Source organism: Pelophylax lessonae (assembly GCF_965119305.1).
Source record: "Pelophylax lessonae genome assembly, chromosome: 9".
NCBI lineage: Eukaryota > Metazoa > Chordata > Amphibia > Anura > Ranidae > Pelophylax > Pelophylax lessonae.
This window is the reverse complement of record NC_138776.1, coordinates 134,684,818-134,693,473: the sequence shown is the minus strand read 5'-3', so window position 1 is coordinate 134,693,473 and position 8,656 is coordinate 134,684,818. Positions and strand designations below refer to the sequence as shown.

At 48.0% G+C, this 8,656-nt stretch overlaps 1 protein-coding gene across 2 annotated transcripts in view; it reads left to right on the top strand.

The window, feature by feature from the left end:
* Window positions 1-2,181: 2,181 nt before the first annotated feature.
* The window catches only part of HERC4 (HECT and RLD domain containing E3 ubiquitin protein ligase 4), a 95,578-nt gene continuing 89,103 nt past the window's right edge, over window positions 2,182-8,656 (top strand). The window contains exon 1 of one of the 2 annotated variants that reach the window (XM_082267656.1): window positions 2,182-2,355. The gene's annotated coding sequence lies outside the window, so the exon portion shown is untranslated. The remainder of the gene's footprint in view (window positions 2,356-8,656) is intronic. The other variant, XM_082267657.1, reaches the window with a different exon arrangement.

Here is an 8,656-nt window from a genome sequence, read left to right as displayed (position 1 = left end):
GCAGAAATTGAGGAATCATCCTCACTATCAGAGGATTCCAGGCACGTGGTTGCAGATCCAGCAGGATCTAATATAACAGATGAGGCAGGGAAGGTGGGAGGTGCTTTTTGCTAGCCTGTTGCCCGCAAACGGCCTCCACCTGGGAAACAAGGGACTCCAGGACTGCCATCAGTGCATGGATGGATGGTTGGGACCTGGAGGGACTCGCAGCCTCAGAGAGGGGATCAGGTGGGGAAACATGCTCCAAAAACTCCATGGGTCACCAGGGGGACCCCACAGAAAAGTGTAACACACTCCTAAGGGACAACCCCCACCGCCCTGGCAGCACCACCAGGTCACCAAGCACAAGGCACAGAGCGATCCTCAGCAGAGAGGACCCCACCAGACTCTGCACTACACAATCAGGAAGCTAAATGATCAAGGAGTCAGCACCAGGGGATAAGGAGGGGCTCCAACCACCGGAATAGCCGCCCACGGGGCTCCACTGTCATGGCCACTGCTATTTGCAATGCAAACCACAAGAAAATAGCCATCGGACTACACAAATATGGCCGCTGTGTATAGGAATACACAAGGCTACAACAAAATGCTGGCTCCGCACGGTGCCACGAGGCCTACAGAGACCCAGAAATCAGGAGACCAAGCCACAAGACAGATCCAGGCAGGACAGGGGGCCCAACAGGTACAAACAACCCCCCCCCACCCATGCCAGTCGATCGTCCGTTCGCCGGCGGCGCATCTGGCAGGAGCCCCCACCAGGTACAACCCCCCCCCCCGCCAGTCGATCATCCGGTCGCCGACGGCGCATCCCCCCCGCCCTCATCACCAGTTAGCACCCTGCCCCTACCCCAGGAAAGTGGCCAGACCACCCCAAAAAAATACATCCCCAGCATATGTGAAGGGGGGACAAAATGAGGAACTTGGCAAGGGGGGGTGCCTGCAGAAAGGAGGGTAACCAGGGTTTGGACCGTCCCAAGGAGGGGCTCACATCCACCTCAAAAGCCTCCAAGGGTAGAGGGGGGACAGCTACTCACCATACCAGGAACCAGGTGGGCCCTCCAGACAGATCCTCCTCTCCATCTAAATGAGGGAGCTGTCGGCCAGGAGGAACGCTGCAACTCAGGCTGGGGCCAGGTTGTATGCGACCTTGTGAGACTTTTAAATCGCAGGGCCAGCCCCTGCCCAGTGGGGCTATGTAGCGGCCAACCTAGCGTGGAACTGAGGCCTGAACACTCTCGCTGGCCAGACTGGGGTGTCCACTGGATTTAGATTATCCAGCCCGTTGCCCAGTCCAGCAGTTGATTGTAGATCTCACCGGAAAAATCCAGAAGGAAAAAAAATGTTCTATCTAAAAAATGTTGCCAGGACCAACGATCCCAGCAAGGAACTATAGGAGGAAGAGGAAGTTTACCCCCTGGGGCTGCCCATGGGTGTAGCCAGGAGTTTTTTCTGCTCAGTGTTCTATTCCTGTCGGGGGCAGCATAACCCAATGGTCAAGAATGACAGAAGCGGTGTCCGTCAATGAACCAAGGAGAAATACTGTTTTATAAAATGTTCTTTGCACCTGATTGGTTATTCTTTACAAAGTGAATCTTCACCACATTTACTAAGCTCTGAGCAAAATGATGGGAACCAGGGCAGTACTACCGTCCTGTTGTACCGAGTCCCATCAGCTCAACAGGGGGGGGGGGGGGGGGGGGGCAGGCAACTTTATAGTTTATTTCTGCCAAATAATAAAATTGTTACTAGCCCTTATTACTTTACTACACCCCTGCTTCTACTTGCTTAGGGGGGTGTAAAATTACATTTTTCTTAGCCCCTTCAGGTCAACAGAGGGGCACAAGAGGTGGGAGCCTCGGGTTAGGGGTGAGGTGGGCGGGTTCAAAGAGAACCCCGTCAGGTAGACTGTACAGGGCCCCATGCAACGCCCCTGATGGAAACACCACTTGCATAGTGCACAGTCTCTTTGCCTTTAGTGAATCCACCCCAACAGTACATGAGGTACTCATTATAACTGAGGAGGACTATATGAGCAGGGAAACGTCTAAAGCTATGGTAACTATGACTCTACCATGAGAGTTTCCCACACCCAGGACTGACTCCCCACCCTCTACCTTTCCACACACCCCCTGTGCTCACACACTCGCCACGCCCCGTTTCCCATGTGACAGTAAACAATTCCTCGGCGTTCCCGCACCTTCTAGCACACGATGACGTCAGCGCTCGGTTCGGCTCCCCCTCCCGGTAACCTAGAACTCCCTGGAATGTTCCACCCCCTCCCCCGGTCACCGCGCACATGATACACGTCACGGCGCCGCTGTGAGCCGGGGCTGCGGTTGGACACGGAGGCTTCGGGTGAGTGCTCGGTATCCTGCTTACACATGTTGTTGTTATTGTCCACTGACAGCTGATGTCATTGTGTGTGCTGGAGATCTGATCACTGGTCCCTGGGTGATCTGTCAGCTTCCCCTGTGATCATGCTTTGCCAGTGTTCTCAGCCTGTCCTTCCATTGTATCTGTAAACTCCCATAGGTGACAATGTAGAAGTTTTTATTTTTAGGATAAATCTGGCTGGAAGAGGAGAAGGCCTGAGAATAGATGGGTGATATGGGGGTGAGAGAGGGCATCAGCCCCCCCCCATTCAGCATGTCACACAGGACATCTCATGTGGGGCCCGTCCACACCAGAATCCTGCATTCTGTGCAACATTTCCCACACCACCTTCAAAATGCACTGGGTCAGAATAACCCTAACAACACCCCAAATGCAGATCGCAAATGCAGTGTTTGTCTGCACCGGATCGCATGGTACTATGCAATCCATTTGCAGTGCATTTTTGAAAAGTAATGCATGCGCTACTTGTGCGATCCAGTGCGATTTCAGCCCATTCAAATACAAGGGCTGAGAATTGCACCTTGCTGAGCTACACAGGAGTTGCAAGGGAACCTTCAGCCATTAGGGCTCATTCACACTAGTGCTTGGGGCGCTGGTAAAACCCTGCAGTTGAGCTGAGCATTTAACCATTTGCCTACAGGGGAACTTTCACCCCCTTCCTGCCCAGGCCAGTTTTCAGCTTTCAGCGCTGTCGCACTTTGAATAACAATTGAGGGGTCATGCATTGCTGTACCCAAATTAATTTTTTATCATTTTTTTCACACAAATAGAGCTTTCTTTTGGTGATATTTATTCGCTACTTTTTTTTTTTTAGCTGAACAAACAAAAAAAAAAAAAAAACGAACATTTTGGAGAAAAAAACAAAAAACAGTTTTTTCATAGTTTGCTATAAAATGTTGCAAACAGGTAATTTTTCTCCTTCATTGATGTGTGCTGATGACACAGCACTGATAAGGCAGCATTTGTAGGTGACACTGATTGGCAGCACTGATGATGAGGCACTGATTGGCAGCACTGATAGGTGGCACTGGTGGGCACAGATGAGGCGGCAGTGGCTCTCCCTCTTCAGGACTGATGTCCCTCTGACAGCAGCCGGTGATTGGCTTTTTTTATTCTCCTCAGCGTGAGGAAAAACAAAAGCCGATTACCGACTCTGTTTACATCACGTGATCAGCTGTCATTGGCTGACAGCTGATCATGTGGTAAGGGGCCGGTGTAACGTGAGAATTACCTACCCCGTGAGAAAAACCTACCCTCGTCATTTCCGGCCAGGAACAGCTGAGCAGCGCAGCAGTGCGCATGCTCCCAGCCCCGGATACGTAATGGAACAACTCAGGAGCTGACTAGTGCGCATGCGCACTAGTATGAAAATATCACGGTGTACCGTGAACAAAACCTACCCACGCGGCGGTTACATAAAACAGCTGGGCTGCAACATGAGTCATTTCCGCTCCTGTCCCTGGCACTTCCCTGATCTTGGCTAGTAAATATAAAAGCGCCTCTAGGCTCCGTGATTTATCTTTTCATACACCCGCCGCCGCTTTTATATTTACTATCCGAGATCAGGGAAGTGCCAGGGACAGGAGCGGAGATGACTCGTATTGCAGCACAGTTGTTTTAATGTAACCGCTGCATTCCATACAGTGCCGTGAACCGGAAGTGACGAGTGGTAGGTTTTTCTCACGGGTAGGTAATTCTAACGGAACTCCGGGATACTCCGATCTGTGATCAGCCGAGTCTCATTGACTCACTGATCACATAGTGAGCCATGCGCATGCCCCACAGGCAGGCAGCTCATGCACAGGAGAGCATACATGGACACCCTCCCAGCAATTTAAGCCCATGTTGTAGCTGTCTTTCGGCTATAGCGGGGGCATGAAGAGGTTAAGGCGTCCCCACCCACCCCACCACCACTACCTCCTTCAGCTGCTGAGATAGCAGTTGGTTGGTGTGCACCTGCTTTGTTTCCAGTCACAGTAGGAATTCTATCCCCTGTCAAGTGACCTGTTTACGGTGAATGGCACTGCTCTGCAATTGCCCATCAAGCACAGGGTTCAAGGGGTTAAAGCAGGTGGTGAGAAGGCAATACAACACCTCCCCACCACCTGTCAAATGCTCTCAGAAGAGCGATCTAAATGCAGATCACTCCTCAGAGATAGACCCATTTAAGTGAATGGGGCTGCTCTGCATCTGCCCCTCAAGCGCAGGGTTCAAGGGGTTAAAGCAGGTAGTGAGAAGGCAATACATTAGCTCCCCACCACCTGTCTGATTGCTCTCTGAAGAGCGATATAAACACAGATCAGTCCTCAGAGAGCAAAGCCAGTAGGAACGAGCCCTTAACCCTTTTGTCTTTAAAGTCTTTTTTTGCATTTTTTTGCACATGTTAAAAAAAAAAATCATTTTAGGCCTGAAGATTACATAAAACCCCCCAAACATTTTAAATTTGCCGTTTCACACTTGTGCCACTTGTCATGCAACTTTTGGCATCAGAGTTGCACAACATGTCGTTCCCCATGTTTTCCAATGATACCCATTTATATATGGGCAATTTTAAAGTAGTCATGCACTACTTTGGTCCGACTTTCATGCAACTTGAGGGCCGTAGACTTCAATGTTAACCCTCAAAAGTTCCATGAAAATCATACCTGAATGTTAAACAATGCAACTTGTGTGCAACAATTATCTATTAAAACTGACAAAGCCAAAGTCGATTTCAAGTTGCACCCTTCCAAAGTTGCACTCCAAAGTCGGCACAACTTTGGAGTCGTACAAGTATTAAAGGGGCCTAAGATGGCTGAAGACCTTCACCTGGAAGAAGCTGAGGAGAAGATGCTGGAGGGGGAGCTCATGGGCATCAGATCATTGAAGGGAGAGGAAAGGTTCTTTCACACTTGGGACTGCAAAGTCACATGACAAGTCATCATACTCTATGATTTCCAATGAGTACCGTTCATATCTGTGTGACTTCAAGTTGCAACAACTATAAAGTAGTCCCTGCACTTTGGTCTGACTTTGATGCGTTTTCAGGTCCATAGACATAGGTATTGCTTCAAGTCCGGTCTAAATTGTGGCAAAATCGCAAGACTTTTAGGTCGCACGATTGTGAAAGGGGCCTTAAATTGGGCAGCAGTAAAATCATAGCTCAGCCACTTATTTTTACCAACCTCCATGGGCAGCAAGTGTAAACAAGGCCTTAGTTACAGTATCTTACAAAATTGAGTACACCCCTCACATTTTTGTAAATATTTTATTATGTCTTTTCATGTGACAACACTGAAGAAATTACGCTTTGCTACAATGTAAAGTAGTGTGTGTACAGCTTGTATAACAGTGTAAAATTGCTGTCCCCTCTAATTTACTCAGCCATTAATGTCTAAACCGCAGACAATAAAAATTAATACACCCCTAAGTGGAAACGTCCAAATTGGGCCCAAAATGTCAATATTTTGTGTAACCACCATTATATTCCAGCATTGCATTAGCCCACTTGGGCATGGAGTTCACCAGAGCTTCACAGATTGCCACTGGAGTCCTCTTCCACTCCCCCATGATGACATCTCAGAGCTGGTGGATGTTAGAGACCTTGCTTTCCTCCACCTTCCATTAGAGGATGCCCCACAGATGCTCAATAGGGTTTAGGTCTGGAGATGTGCTTGGCCAGTCCATCACCTTTACCCTCAGCTTCTTTAGCAAGGCCGTGGCCATCTTGGAGGTGTGTTTGGGGTCCTTATCATGTTGGAATACTGCCCTGTGGCTCAGTTTCCGAAGGGAGGGGATCATGCTCTGCTTCAGTATGTCACAGTACATGTTGGCATTCATGGTTCCCACAATGAGCTGTAGCTCCCCAGTGCCGGCAGGACTCATGCAGCCCCAAACCATGACATTCCCACCACCATGCTTGACTGTAGACAAGACACACTTGTCTTTGTACTCCTTGCCTGGTTGCCACCACACACGCTTGACACCATCTGAACCAAATAAGTTTATCTTGGTCTCATCAGACCACAGTACATGATTGCAGTAATCCATGTCCTTAGTCTGCTTGTCTTCAGCAAACTGTTTGTGGGCTTTCTTGTGCATCATCTTTATAAGAGGCTTCCTTCTGGGACGACAGCCATGCAGACCAATAAGATGCAGTGTGCGGCGTGTGGTCTGAGCACTGACAGGCTGACCCCCCACCCCTTCAACCTCTGCAGCAATGCTGGCAGCACTCATACGTTTATTTCCCAAAGACAACCTCTGGATATGACGCTGAGCCCGTGCACTCAACCTCTTTGGTCAGCCATGGTGAGGCCTGTTCTGAGTAGAATTTGTCCTGTTAAACCGCTGTATGGTCTTGGACACTGTGCTGCAGCTCAGTTTCAGGGTCTTGGCAATCTTCTTATAGCCTAGGCCATCTTTATGTAGAGCAACAATTCTTTTTTTCAGATCCTCAGAGAGTTCTTTGCCATGAGGTGCCATGTTGAACTTTTAGTGACCAGTATGAGAGAGTGAGAGCGATGACACCAAATTTAACACACCTGCTCCCCATTCACACCTGAGACCTTGTAACACCAACGAGTCACATGACACCGGGGAGGGGAAATTGCTAATTGGGCCCAATTTGGACATTTTCACTTAGAGGTGTACTCACTTTTGTTGCCAGCGGTTTAGACATTAATGGCTGTGTGTTGCGTTATTTTGAGAGGACAGCAAATTCACACTGTTATACAAGCTGTACACTCACTACTTTACATTGTAGCAAAGTGTCATTTCTTCAGTGTTGTCACATGAAAAGATATAATAAAATATTTACAAAAATGTGAGTGGATGTCTGATTAGAATGGTGGCTCTTTTCTTTACTTAACCTTCTAGCTGACAAATTTGCACCTCCATTTCTTACATTCCTCCTGTCTTGAACAAATGCTTGGAGGTGGAGAAAAGTGCTGCCAATCAAATCAGCCATTTTCTTGCTAGCTGTGTGGGCAGACAGCCACGTGGAGGGAGGGGTGCCCTGTCCAATCCCATAGCTAGCCTTAGGTAACACAAAGGAAGAAGGTGCAAAATACCAGATGAACTTTGTCCCCTGGGGAACCGAACACATGAATAATAATCAAAGTAAGTCTAGGGCTCCATTCACACTTGTACAATTTTGGTCTGCAACTTTGACATAACTTTGGATGGGTGCAACTTGGATGTGACTTTGACCCATGATAATGCACAACTGTAGTAGACCAGTGTGAAACTTTGCCTCTGTGTAGGAGTTTCCTGTAGTAAAGACCGGTCAGTGCTTCTCTCTCTCCTTGCGCAGGGTGATTGGTTTTGTCTCCGCCCCCTCCTGTATTTTTATACAGGCAGCCTGTAGTAGATGGGGTCTGCCAGGCTCCTCCCACAGCTCTCCCCACTGTAAAGGCTATGTACAACACTGCGATGATGCCACAGTTACTTGTACAAGGTAATATGCAAAGGAATTTGGAGCTCAGAGATCAGGTTTGTATCCTTTGTGGCTATATATGTGGAATATACAGTAAAACCTTGGTTTGAGAGTAACTTGGTTTAAGAGCGCTTTGCAAGACAAGCAAAATTTTCAAATAAATTTTGACTTGATATACAAGCGATGTCTTGATATACAAGTAGCCTCAAGTCACAGCTGAGTATAAAAGAGAAGAGAGGCGCCTCTAAGTGTAGCAATATGGTTAAATTTAATGAAGGTTCAACATTTAGCAACTCACATGGTTGATGATTGGAACAGGCACATCTAAGGATGCAGGCATCCAGGCTAAAGCTGTCCACATAGATCATCCTCCTCACCGCCATCTACGTCATCCCTTCCATGCTGCCCCTCGCTTTCAGATCGCTTTACTCCAGGGTGGTCTTCCCGGTCAGGATTACAGACTGGCAGCCGGCGGTGCAGAAGATGGTCTATGTGGACAGCTTTACCCCGGATGCCTGCATACTTAGATGTGCCTGTTTTATTCATCAACCATGTGAGTTGCTAAATGTTGTACCTTCATTAAATGGAACCTTATTGCTACACTTAGAGGCGCCTCTCTTCCCTTTGATACTCTGTAGCTCCTGATGGATTTTGCTTCTAATCCCCTTGTGAAAGCGGCCATTTGTGGATGGACATTTTATGGTTATATAACCTATCGCAATGCTATAATCTTTTTATATAGACTATAAACTGAAAGACTTATGAATAAATGGTTGTGGAACGAATCATCTGAGTTTCCATTATTTCTTATGGGGAAATTCGCTTTGTTATAAGAGTGCTTTGGATTAC